Raw genomic sequence first — 11676 nt, forward strand, 5'->3', positions numbered from 1 at the left:
GTCAAGGCTGCACTGAGGAGGCATCTCAGAGGCAGGGGCGTTTCGAGGAGAGGGTGTAGCTACTGTCAAGGTTGGGAGGGGGCGTGCCGGGGGGGAGCGGGGCACAGGGTGGCACTGGGCAAGTGCCGATGGCGGCAGCGATGGCGGCGGCTCCTGAGATTGAGAGCATCGAATGAATGAGCGTGGCATGTGCGGCCGCTATGAGATCCGCGTAAAAAGCGTGCGGTCCCCAGGCCGCTGCAGCAGCTGATGGGGCTGGGGGATGGGGGCTGGGGGCTGGGGGCCGGAGGCGGGTGGGCCAAAGCCCCAGCACAGGCCCCAGCTGGGCAGGGTGGAGGATAAAATCCCGCACTCCCAGCCCGGGCCAGGTGGCTCGCTGCCCGCCAGGCTTTCATCTCCAGGAGATAAGCCGCCTGCTCAAGTTCACGTTAGGGGATCAAATGAACCCACTTAATCGCCTTAGGGATCTCCTCTGAGCCGGCTCCTCAGGGGCCTGGGGAGGAGGGCAGCCTAGGCCCCTCCGGCCCAGCCCCCACCCACACCGGCACAGCCAGGCAGAGAGGGGGCGCCCACACCCCCGGGAGACCACCCACTTCCGTGACCCCAAGGGCAGATCCGTGCGCACTGGCCTTCATCGTCTATGCCCAGGCCATCCATCTGCTCGGGGTCACAAAGCCCCTACTGTGCGCCACGTGCACGGGGCCAAGTGACACGCTTAATCCCCACAGCCACCCGAGAGGCACGTGCCACCACAAACCCCTCCCCGGATGGGGAAACTGAGGCCGGCAAACAGCCAGCCCAAGGTGACCGAGCTCCTCCCGGGAGCACCTGCAAGCCTCATTCCATTTCACAGACGGGAAGACTGAGGCAGGAACGGCCTTCGATCCCCACCGTTTCCGATGTGGCTGGGGAGGCGGGGCACGCACCTGCCTGGGTCCCCACCGGGCCCAGCACCAAGGACAGGTCCCGGCGCAGAGTAGGCGCTTCTCTGAGAGAACCGAGTCCACACTCTGGGCGCAGACTCCAAAGAAAACGCCTTATTGGGGCCCCTCTGCCCTCCAGACAGTCCTCTCTGAGACCCCTTCCTGTGCCACCAGGGCCTGGGAGGGGGTGACCGTCCGCTGCAGAGGACAACGTGTGGAGTCAGAAGCCCAGCTCGGCCCCGCTCGGCCCTGCTGCCTGCTGCCGGCCTGAGCGTGAGGAGGCCATGACGAGGTCGGGTTCTATAAAACCTGCCAACCTTTGACGGCTCTGAACCCACAAAGCCGGCGGATGACAGCAGAGCAGCGCCCACGGGCCACACAGCCACCTGCATCCTCCCCCCCAGGCCGCCACGTAGGAGCCCAAAAACGTGGGTGCGGACGCCACGCCCGTCGAGCAGTGGCTGCCCCAGCGGAGGGGACCCAGGGGGCCCAGGAGTCACCTGCAGGTGGTTGTTGGGTTTTCTTTGTCTTTTTTATATTTTTATTGATGTCAGAGAGGAAGGGAGAGGGAGAGAGAGAAACATCAATGAGAGAGAATCGTAGACCAGCTGCCTCCCGCACGCCCCACGCTGGGGATCGAACCCGCAACCCGGGCCTGTGCTGAGTGGGAATGGAACCGTGACCTCCTGGTTCCTAGGTCGATGTTCAATCACAATCACGGAGCCACGCCGACCTGGCTGTTTGTTTGAAATAAAAGGCAGCCGCCTGGACCTGGACCGAGGCTGGCGTGAGCACGCCCACTCTCTCCCCTTGCCCACAGGGGCCTCACTGGTCCCCAGACCCCGGGCCAGGTGGGAGCTGCGGGCACCTGAGGACCACGTTTCATTTAATTGTGAGCCTCAGGTTCCTGGACGCAGGCCCGGCGGCCCCGGGGCCAGGACGAAGCCGGGAAGGAAGCAGCTGTGGTGTGGCCTTGGGCTCCGCGAATCTGGAACACGGGTCCCCCGGGGACAGGGCCGCGGCCAGAGAAACCCGGTCGGGACACTCGCTCCCGGCTCGTCACGGGAGGGGCGGGCTGCGGACTGCGACCCGGTGGGTTTCCCCGGCCATTCCTTGGGGCCAGGTACCCACACTGGATCTGAAGGAACTAAGGAATCAGGGAAAATGACCAGAAGCAAACATCCCTGCCTCACGCCACCCCTCCCCGCTCTCCGCTCCGGCTGCTCCTTTCTTTTTCCATTTTTTTAATCCTCCCCGAGGATATCTGCCCATCCATTTTTAGAGAGAGTGGAAGGGAGAGGGAAAGGCAGAGAAATACCGAGAGAAACGCATCGATGGGTTGCCTCCTGCACGCGCCCCGACCAGGGCCCGGGCTGGGGAGGAGCCTGCAGCTGAGGTACGTGCCGTTGACCGGGAATCGAACCCGGGACCCTTCAGTCCGCAGACCGACGCTCTATCCACTGAGCCACACTGGCCAGGGCTGGCTGCTCCTTTTGCATCTGGTCTTCCCCCCCCAGCACAGCCTTCACCGTGGGCAGCTCCTCTCTCCACTCTGTGCCCCTCACCCACTGCCCCCGGTCCTGGCCAAGGTCACGGGCGGCAGAGACGTTCCACGTGGCTCCGGCCGTGGGCTCCTCCACACCCAGGCCAGGTGCCCCAGCGCCACGCCTGGCCCAGGGAGGGGTGGGGGGCCTGGCGGAGACACGCGGGGACCTGCTGTGGGGGCACCGTGTCCCTGGCTCCCGCTCAGCCCAGCAGGATCGCGCGTTAGCCTAACCAGCAGGCCCGGGTGCCAGGCGGTTGCCATGGCCACGGAGACACACCACTCAGCAGCCGCGAGGCTCCCAGAGGGTCTGCTGCGGCCTGCAGTTCAGAATGAGGCCGAGCAGGGCAAGGAGGGGCCCCCAAGGCACCCCTCCTCTAGGCACCTCGGGCCTGGCCTCCAGGACTCGCAACTGACAGCGACCCCCAGGGAGGCCCCTGGGCCACAGAGAACCGCCCCTCCCCGCCCCCCACCCCGCCCCTCCCCACACACACCTGCCTGCTCCGTGGCAGAGAGAGACCGCAGGGCAGCTGGCCAGGGGCGCTGGGAGGTGGCCGGGGCCTGGCAGACACCCCAGGCGGGGAGAAGGGTCTGCAGGCCGTGCAAGAAGTGGTGGGAAGCCCCGTGGGGCCGAGTGAGGTCAGGGGGTACCCGCTGGGGCCCCCCTGGCCGCTGCGTGCGGAGAAGGGCCACAGGGGCAGACAGACTGGAGGCCACGCAGGCTGCGGGCAGGAGGGCGGGCGAGAGACCCCCACACCTGTGGCCCGGGCGGCACAGGCCAGGAGGCGGAGCCGGGGTGCGGGGGACCGCGGGCCCCCTTTGGGACAGGCGGGATTGGAGGCCCCTGGGGGACACCCGTGAGCAAGGACGACTCTGGAGGCCGCTGGCCCCGCCCGCCCGGCCCCGGGGCAGCTCCATGGGTCTGTGAGCCCTGGACACGGGCTTGGGCACCGCCTCCCGCGGCCCCTCATGCCCCATTCCGCTGCCGGGTAAACCGAGGAGCCCTGTCTGCTGAGCCTCCAGGACTGTCCGAGGTTGCGCCATGCAGCCTGCGCAGCATCCACGCGGGACCTCAGACTCGCCCTGCTCGTGAGCCCCGAGACACGGCCCGGGTCCCGACCCCAAGCCCAGGCCAGCGGGGGCTCCTCCAATTCCCCCTCCCACAGCCCACCCCTGGCTTCCTCCCTCCTCCACGTCCTCCCAGCTCAAAGTGACATGGGGGGGGGGGGGGCAGCAGAGGAACGCAGAGCGTCCGAAAGCCTCGGCGCGGGCGCACCTGCAGGGCTGGCGATGCACCCGGCCCAGACCCCTGAGCCCCAGGCCCCGGATACGGAGCAGGCAGCGTCACAGTGCACCCCGGTGAGCTCACCGTCTGTCCCCCCCCCCCACCCCGAGCCCCCCGCAGGTCAGTGGGTCTGAAAGGACACGGGCCTCCAACAGGGCCACCTGTCACCGTCCAGGTCCCTCACTGCTTCTTCCCTTGGCTGGAGGACGTCCGCAGGCCCCGGTTCCCGCAGGCCCTGACCCTGGTGGAGACCTGGCACCTGCTGCCAGGGACCAGCCATCCCCACAGGCACTCCGGGAACAAGCAGGCAAACCTTGAGAAGTGTTCTCTTCACTCCCGCCCGGCTCCAGTCCCCCCTCGAGAGAGCGAAGGAACTGGCAGGAATGCACACCGATAAGATAGCATCAGAGAGCAGAGGGGACGAAGCCATCTGAATTCCGGGCGGGCCGCCTGCCCCCACAGCACAGGCCAGGCCACGCTGCCCAAGGCAAGGCGGCCACAGCGGCTCCCAGCTTCCTACCGGCCAAAGCAAAGAGGGAAACCAGACGGGTCGCACGTAACTTTGCAAAAATCGCGGAAACCGGGCAGCGCGGCCCAGAGGCGCCCGTAGCCCTGGACGGAGGGGGCCAGAGCCTCAGGCATCAGATGAGGCCAGAATCGTGCCCAAGGTCAGCCCGACTGTCTGCTGCCCTGACCACCCCTCCCCCCACCGCATCCCATGACAGCACATTCTCACCGTGAGCATCAGTGCAGCTCGGCAAGAGCAGGGAGCCAGGCCAGAAGCAGGCAGGGCCTGCGGGGTGACCCTCACACTGACAATCCTCGCTGGGCCCGTTCCCCCCCCCCCCCCAGTGAAAACCCTGGAAGATTATGCTGGAATGTTCCTCAGCCGCAAACAGGAATACAATCTCACCATTTCCGACAGCACGGGTGGGCCTAGAGCAGCGATGGCGAACCTATGACACGCGTGTCAGAGGTGACACGCAAACTCGTTTTTTCGGTTGATTTTTCTTTGCGAAATGGCGTTTAAATATATACAATAAATATCAAAAATCTAAGTCTTTGTTTTACTATGGTTGCAAAGATCAAAAAAATTTCTATAGGTGACATGGCACCAGAGTTCAGTTAGGGTTTTTCAAAATGCCGGCACGCCGAGCTCAGAAGGTTCGCCGTCACTGGAGAGGGTACTGCGCTGAGTGCAATACGTCAAAGACAAATATCATATGACCTCAATTACGCGAGGAATCTAAAGAACAAAATAAACGAGCAAGTAAAGTAAGAACAGACTCCGATACAGAGAACAGACCGATGGATGCCCGATGGGAGGGGCAGGGGGCTGAGTGAAAAGGTGAAGGCATTCAGTACAAATGGGTGGTTACAAAATAGTGCCGGTGCCCGGCCGGTGGGGCTCAGCGGTTGAGCGTCGACCTAGGAACCAGGAGGTCAGGGTTCGATTCCCGGTCAGGGCACGTGCCTGGGTTGCGGGCTCCATCCCCAGTGTGGGGCGTGCAGGGGGCAGCCGACCCATGATTCTCTCTCCTCATGGATGTTTCTCCCTCTCTCTCTCCCTCTCCCTTCCTCTCTGAAATCAATTCAGGCGGGCGCTCGGCCAGGCATGTCAGAGGGGAAGCCGCCCGCCCGGTGTGTCTGCCCCGGACAGAAACACGGAGGGCAGGACCGGGAAGGAGGCCTCCCTCGACACCTTTCCATGCGGATTTAAATCCTTTTTAATTTACTCTTTTTTTTTTTTTTTTTTTTTTTTTTTTTTGCCGGGAGCCGGTCCATCCCTGCTGTTTCAAGGGACCTGGCATATATGGCATACTGTTCTTAATATGTTTGCTCACCTTCTTGGCACTATGTGTTTTAACCAAGGTCACCTCTCTGAGAAAGGTTGTTTCCCCAGGTAGGGATTTTCCCCTGAAGTTAGGGAGGGAATAAAACCCCTCAACTAAGTGCCAGGCGGGTAATTAATCACTTTAACTATGAACAATCATGCTTAAGCTACATAATCTTTTCTCCCTGGAATGGAGATAAGAAATGCTCTAACCTTTGGAATAGAGATTGATAGGATTGGAATCAACTGGTATAAATATAGATGTAAGAAGACAACAGGAGACAGAACCAAGACACACAGAACCTAGACACAGAACCTACACAGAACCTACACAGAACCTACACAGAACCTAGAGACAGAAGAACTTCGCTGGAGAGAACATGGCAAAAGACCCTGGGCAGAAACTGGCCACACAACCTAGAGACAGAACCTAGCGAGAGAACATGGCAAAAGATCTTGGACAGAACCTGGCTACAGAACCTGGCTGGAGAACCTACAGAACCTGGCAATAGAACCCAACCACGCTGATCAACTGAACGCTGCCTCCGAGTCTTTCCCTCTTCGCCGACTCCGTCCACACCTTGGGGAACCCCTGGACCTGCTGGGGTTGGACCCCAGCATTTTTTAATATTATCTTCCTTGATTTCAAAGAGGAAGGGAGAGGGGGAGACAGAAACATCAAAGATGGGACCTCAATACAGGACGAGGCCCAGGCCACGGGCTCTAAAGAACTTGCTGCCAACCCTGGTCGGTCTGGCTCAGTGGATAGAGCGTCGGCCTGTGGACTGCAGGGTCCCGGGTTTGATTCCAGTGAAGGGCATATGACCAGGTTGTGGGCTCGATTCCCAGTGAGGGGGGGGCGGGGGGGGCGTGCAGGAGGCAGCCAATCCATGGATTCTCTCTCATCATGGATGTTTTTCTCTCTCTTCCTTCCTCTCCCTGAAATCAATAAAAATATATTTGAAAAACATATATCACAAGTGAAAGTCACCCCACTGTGCGGCCTTGGGCCAGCCTGCCCCCCCCCTGCAATGGGAAAAGGCCGACCCCCCCCAGGACCTCTCACGGTCTCCAGCTACCAAGTCCCCCGGGGCTGCAGGCCAGCCTGCAGGTGCGCGCACGCCTGGGGCAGCTCCCTGGAGCCGGGTTCTGCGACAGCTAAATAATTCAGAGCCCCGTTTCCATTTCCAGAGAAACGCAGCCCCGTCGCCAAAAGGAATGCCAACATGTGCATGACGGTTTAAGATAAAATAAGACTTCAAAGAAATGCCAGGCCTGCGGCTGGCGCTGGCCCCCTCCCCGCCTCCTGCAGGGGCCGGGCTCTCGGACTGCTGCCCCCCCCCAGCCCCTGGGGGCAAAGATCTTCAGGTGCTCAAATAAGACACCATTTCTCCACCGCAGAGCGGATCTGCAGGAAATTCTTGCTGCGCCAACTCGACCTTGAATAACCCCAGGCCTTGCCTCATCCAGACTGTGTGACTTTGGGCAAGTCCCTTAACCTCTGGGCCTCACTTTCACCCTCCATACAATGGACAGAGACGGCACTGACGCCTGGAGAATCACCCGGGGTTCCTGTGGAGCGGGGGCCGGGGCACACACTACATGCCTGATGCGCGTTCGCTGTGATCGTCTGTAGGTAACGCATCACAGATGCACTTCCCGGCTCCTGGAGTGAAAGGTCGCCTGGCAGGTGATGGCGCCCATCCCCACCGCCAGCATCCTCAGCGGACGGACGCCCGCCCCATCTCCGAGCATCACTTCCCTGGGGCCTCCCGGACCTTTTCAGATGCCACTCCTGGCCCAGCCCCCTCCCCGGCCGCCAGAGCAGGAACTACCAGCTCCTGCCAGCTCCTGCCAGCTGTTCTTTCGGGAACCCAGTCTCCGGGGTGTCACCCAGGAGGCGGCTGTTGGCTTGGAGAGATGAAGAGGAAACCGAGGAGGGAACGCACACATACACACACAGAGACGCACACAGACACACAGTGCATGTGCACACGCACACGCCTGCACACACATGCACAAACACACACAGCACTGGCAGACGCGCGCACACATACGGATGCATGCACACAGAGACACACATAGCACTCACACACACAGTGCACACACATGCGTGCGCACATACACGTGCACGCACATGCACACACACACAGCACTCACACAGACACACATGCACGCACGCACACATACGTTCACACAGGCGCACACAGGCTCTCAGCCCCCTACTGTCAGAGGCAGCGTTGGCTGTGGGATTTGGGGTGGGGAGGGCTGTCGGGAGGAAGGGGTGGCAGTTAGGTGTAGGTGCGAAACCCTCTCCCCCCAAAAATCCGAACCAGCCACCAACGTCTCGGCCCACAGGCCTCAGGTGGGGGGTGGGTACAGAGAACGAGGTGCCCCCCCACGCACACAGTCAGGGGGAAACAGCCTGGCAGCCTCCACATCCAGCCTGAACGGCAGGACGCTGGGGGCCAGGCCTCCCGGGCCTCTTTCCCACGCGCCCGCCCGCCCGCCCTCCCTCCCGCGGGTGCGTGCCAGGCCACCCCCCAGCCTGCGCTGGAACAATCGGCTGGGGCGCTTCACAGCGAGGCCGCGTTTGCAGAGCTCTCATCTCGGAAGCCTTTCGGTGGTGGGAGGAGGAGTATTAATTGGGGGAAAAGAGCAGATTATGCCAAATAAATCCTTCCCACGTAGCCAAACCCCGGCTGGGGGAGGGAGGGGGCGCACACAGCCGCACGAGGGGTCTCCATCCCTCACCGGGGCCTGACAGCCACATTACCATCTACATGGATCCATCAATAGTATTGATCCCAAGCAGGCGTAAATAGCTCAGTGGGAAGAGGCCAGCTCGGGGCCCACTCGCTCCCGCCCCCACGTCTGGGCTCCACAGACTCCCTGGGCACCAGTGGCGGCGGCGGTAAATTTCCAACAGGGACAAGGCAGCGGGCACAGGGAAGCCAGACAGCGGCGCCCAGATGCCCCTCACAGCCCGGCCACCGGGTCACCACACACAGCACGCTCCAGGCTCCCAGAATTCATCAGACTCAGTCTGTGCATCTGTTCAATGGGCAGAGGGCACCACCGGCCCTTCTCCATTCTCAAGGGGAACAGCGGAGGGGACGGACTGAAGGCCGCCCTCCCTCGCCGAACCCCCCACCCCCACCCCCCAGGCACCATCTCACAGGATTTCCTGGTCACTGGGTTAAAGGCCAAGCTTCGGAACCCTGGGACGATGACTACCCTGGTCACAGAGACACACACACACCTTCTGTGCACTCTTTCACCTTCAGTTCCCACAGCCACCCGGGGCCGGGATTCTAGCCCACGTGGCAGATGAGGGGCCTGGGCACAGAAAGGTCAAGTGGTTTGTCCGAGGTCACACAGCCAGCCCAGTGGCCAGAGTGAAGCTGAACCCAGGGAGCTGAGCTGCGGGGTGGGCTCTGTTGGGATGGGCGATGGCCGGCTGCCCGGCTCACCCCTCTTCCCACCCCTCAAGGGGACAAAGAAAAGGCCACCCGCAGGGACGGTGCCCTCGGGCCCCCTGCCACCTCCCCTCCGGCCCAAAGGAGCCCCCTCCGATCACAGCAGCCGCCAGACCCAGGTCTGGTGGAAAAAGGGCAAAGTCACGGCCGCTGACAACACAATCCACCCGGCCCAGGACTCCCCGTCCAGCCCGCGGGGTCTTCTCTTCCCTCTCCCTCCCTCCCTCGCACATCCTTCCTCCAAATCTGCAAAAGAAAAAAAAAATCATAATAAAACCAGTTCTCACCGACAGGGGGGAAGAAGGGGGAGGAAGGGAGGAGGCTGAACCGACAGAACAGACCCGCCTCCGCCGCGGGCACCAGACCCACAGGGCGCAGGAGCGCGGGCAGGCGGCGGGGGAGACACTCGCTTCCCCCAAAATAAGCCTCAATGTAACAATAAGGCGGGCGCCCCACGCTCACCGGCCGCCGGCGGCTCCCGGGTACAGCGTGTCTCTCGCGCCCGCCCCGCCTGCTTCCTCCCTCCAGCTTTCCGCTGCCAGCACCTGGGGGAGAGGAGGCGCGCCCCACGGGTCCCCCCTCCCCCTGCAGGTTCCCCCGCAACGATGGCCCGGGGCCTCGGGGTCCGGCCCAAGTGGGATCAGCTCTGAATTCCAACTTCCCAAACTAGCGGCATCCCAAGTATCTGCGCAGCCCGGGGGAGGGACCAGGAAGCGGCCCAATGAGGCGTCACGGCCGCGGGAGGCAGGCCCCGGCACCAGGAACACCGGCCGCGGGGGAGGGGGGCGCAGGCGCCTCTCCCGGGGGACCCCCGCCCAGCGCCCTCGGGTCCCGTGCCCAGGAGCGCCCGCGGCCAGGGCCTCCCGCGCCCCCGCCGGCTGGCAGAACCACCCCCCCCATTCGCCCCTTCCATAGCAGCCAGGCCGGAGAGCTGGGGGTGCCATGTCCAGGGGCTCCCCAAACCCGCCGTGCCCTCTGAAAAATACGGCGCAGTGTCACCCCCAACTCTGGGGCTGCTACGCGAGGAGGCAGGCGCATGGCGGCCAGGCCCTACAAGGTGGGGGGCTGACCTCCGCATTTCCAGGGCGCCCTCCCGCCCGCCCACCCCCACGCCACTTCCCTCCTTCCCGCCCCCTCGCGGGGGAGCTGGAGTTCCCCTAAGTTCCCCGGCGCCCCCACGCACGCGGGCTGCAGCGCTGATGGGGCGCCTGGCTCCCCAGCAGGCCAGCCCCGAGAGCGCCAACTCCGGAGCGCAGGGCCCCGCCAACTCCGCCGCGTGCGCCGCCGCTCTGCCCGCGGCCCCCGGAAGCGCGCCCCGCGCCGCCCCACCCGCCCTCCGCGGGGACCCGCGACCCCAACTCACCTCGCCGAGGTGGCGGCGGCGGCGCCCAGGCTCAGGGCGCGCTCGGGCCGCCCGGGCGCTCAGGCAAGTGGCGGTGCAGCCAGGACGAGGGGCGCGCAGCAGGCCCGGCCTCGAGCCGAGGGGCGAGCCGCCCGCCGCCGCCTCCTAGGGCGCCAGCCCCGGGTCCCCGGCCCGCAACTTGGCGCGCATCGCGGGGCGCAGGGCGCGGGCGCACGGCTGGGGCGGGGCACGGGCGGACGCGGGGCTTCGGTGCGGCCCGGCCTGCCCGCGGCTCCGCTCCCCGGCGGCGACGGCGGGAGGGGGAGCAGGGGGCGGGGCGGGAGCCCGGGAGGCAGCGGCTCGGCCTCTCGGCTCCCGGCTCCCCGCCCGCACCGACGCGCCCGGCCCGGCCCCCTCTGGCTCCTTAAAGGGCCCGCGTCGCCTCCGCGGGTCCAGCGCGCACTCACCGGCGCGCGCGCACGTTGCCACACAGACACACACGCGGGGGCGCGCCGCCGCGCTCTCTCTGGCCCGCCCCTCGGGGGAAGGAGGAGGTGGGGCAGCGAAGGGGGAGGAGAGCACCTCCGGGTCCTGCCCCTCCTCCTCCTGCGGCCGCGCGGCGCCCTCCTGCTCCCCGGCCCCCGAAGCTTCCCTGGCATCGCGTTTCGGCCATTAAATTACAACTCGGGAGCGGCCAGCGGATGGCGAGAGGACGCACGGGAGGGCCACACACGGGGCCTTTTAGGGACACGCACAGCCGCGCAGGGATCCGCGCGGTGGAGCTCGCTCGGGGACTATTGCACACAGTAGGACTCTCACCGGGGGGCATGCACACTGGGCCTCAGCAGATGGAAGATGAAGTTCAAGTGAACGCGGGGACGCAGGGCCCCCGCGCCCGGGGGAGCGCAGGCTGGGCCCAGACTCCGGTGTTAGGTCACCCACAGGCCGTGCCTGGGACACGCGCGCGAGCTCCCACCCCCCGGGCCACACACTGCGGTGTCCGGCTCTCGAGGGCGGGGATTTCAGTCGGTCTGCGGCTCTGACACCGCGGGGACCGAGACTGCGTCGTGCGTGCACGGCCGGCGGGGACATTCGGGGACACGGTGCACAGACTCGCTGCGCCAGGCTGGCTGGGGCCGGGCGCACTGGGGCGCGCACCTCCGGAGGAGCGGCCGCTCCCAGACGAGCCACGCGTGGACGCTCCCCGCGCGCGCACAGGCGTTCAGCTCCCCCGGGAGCCCCCGGCCGCCCTGACAGCGCTGTGTCCTCA

At 64.6% G+C, this 11676-nt stretch overlaps 1 protein-coding gene across 13 annotated transcripts in view; it reads right to left on the bottom strand.

Moving 5' to 3' along the window:
* Positions 1 to 10740, bottom strand: part of NCOR2 (nuclear receptor corepressor 2) — a 134441-nt gene extending 123701 nt beyond the window's left edge. For 11 of the 13 annotated variants that reach the window (XM_059676235.1, XM_059676239.1, XM_059676237.1 and 8 more), the window contains exon 1: positions 10428 to 10740. The gene's annotated coding sequence lies outside the window, so the exon portion shown is untranslated. The remainder of the gene's footprint in view (positions 1 to 10427) is intronic. The other 2 variants (XM_059676246.1, XM_059676242.1) reach the window with 1 other exon arrangement.
* Positions 10741 to 11676: the final 936 nt, after the last annotated feature.

The sequence above is a fragment of the Myotis daubentonii genome, chromosome 19 (genome assembly GCF_963259705.1).
Source record: "Myotis daubentonii chromosome 19, mMyoDau2.1, whole genome shotgun sequence".
In the NCBI taxonomy this organism is placed as follows: Eukaryota; Metazoa; Chordata; class Mammalia; order Chiroptera; family Vespertilionidae; genus Myotis; species Myotis daubentonii.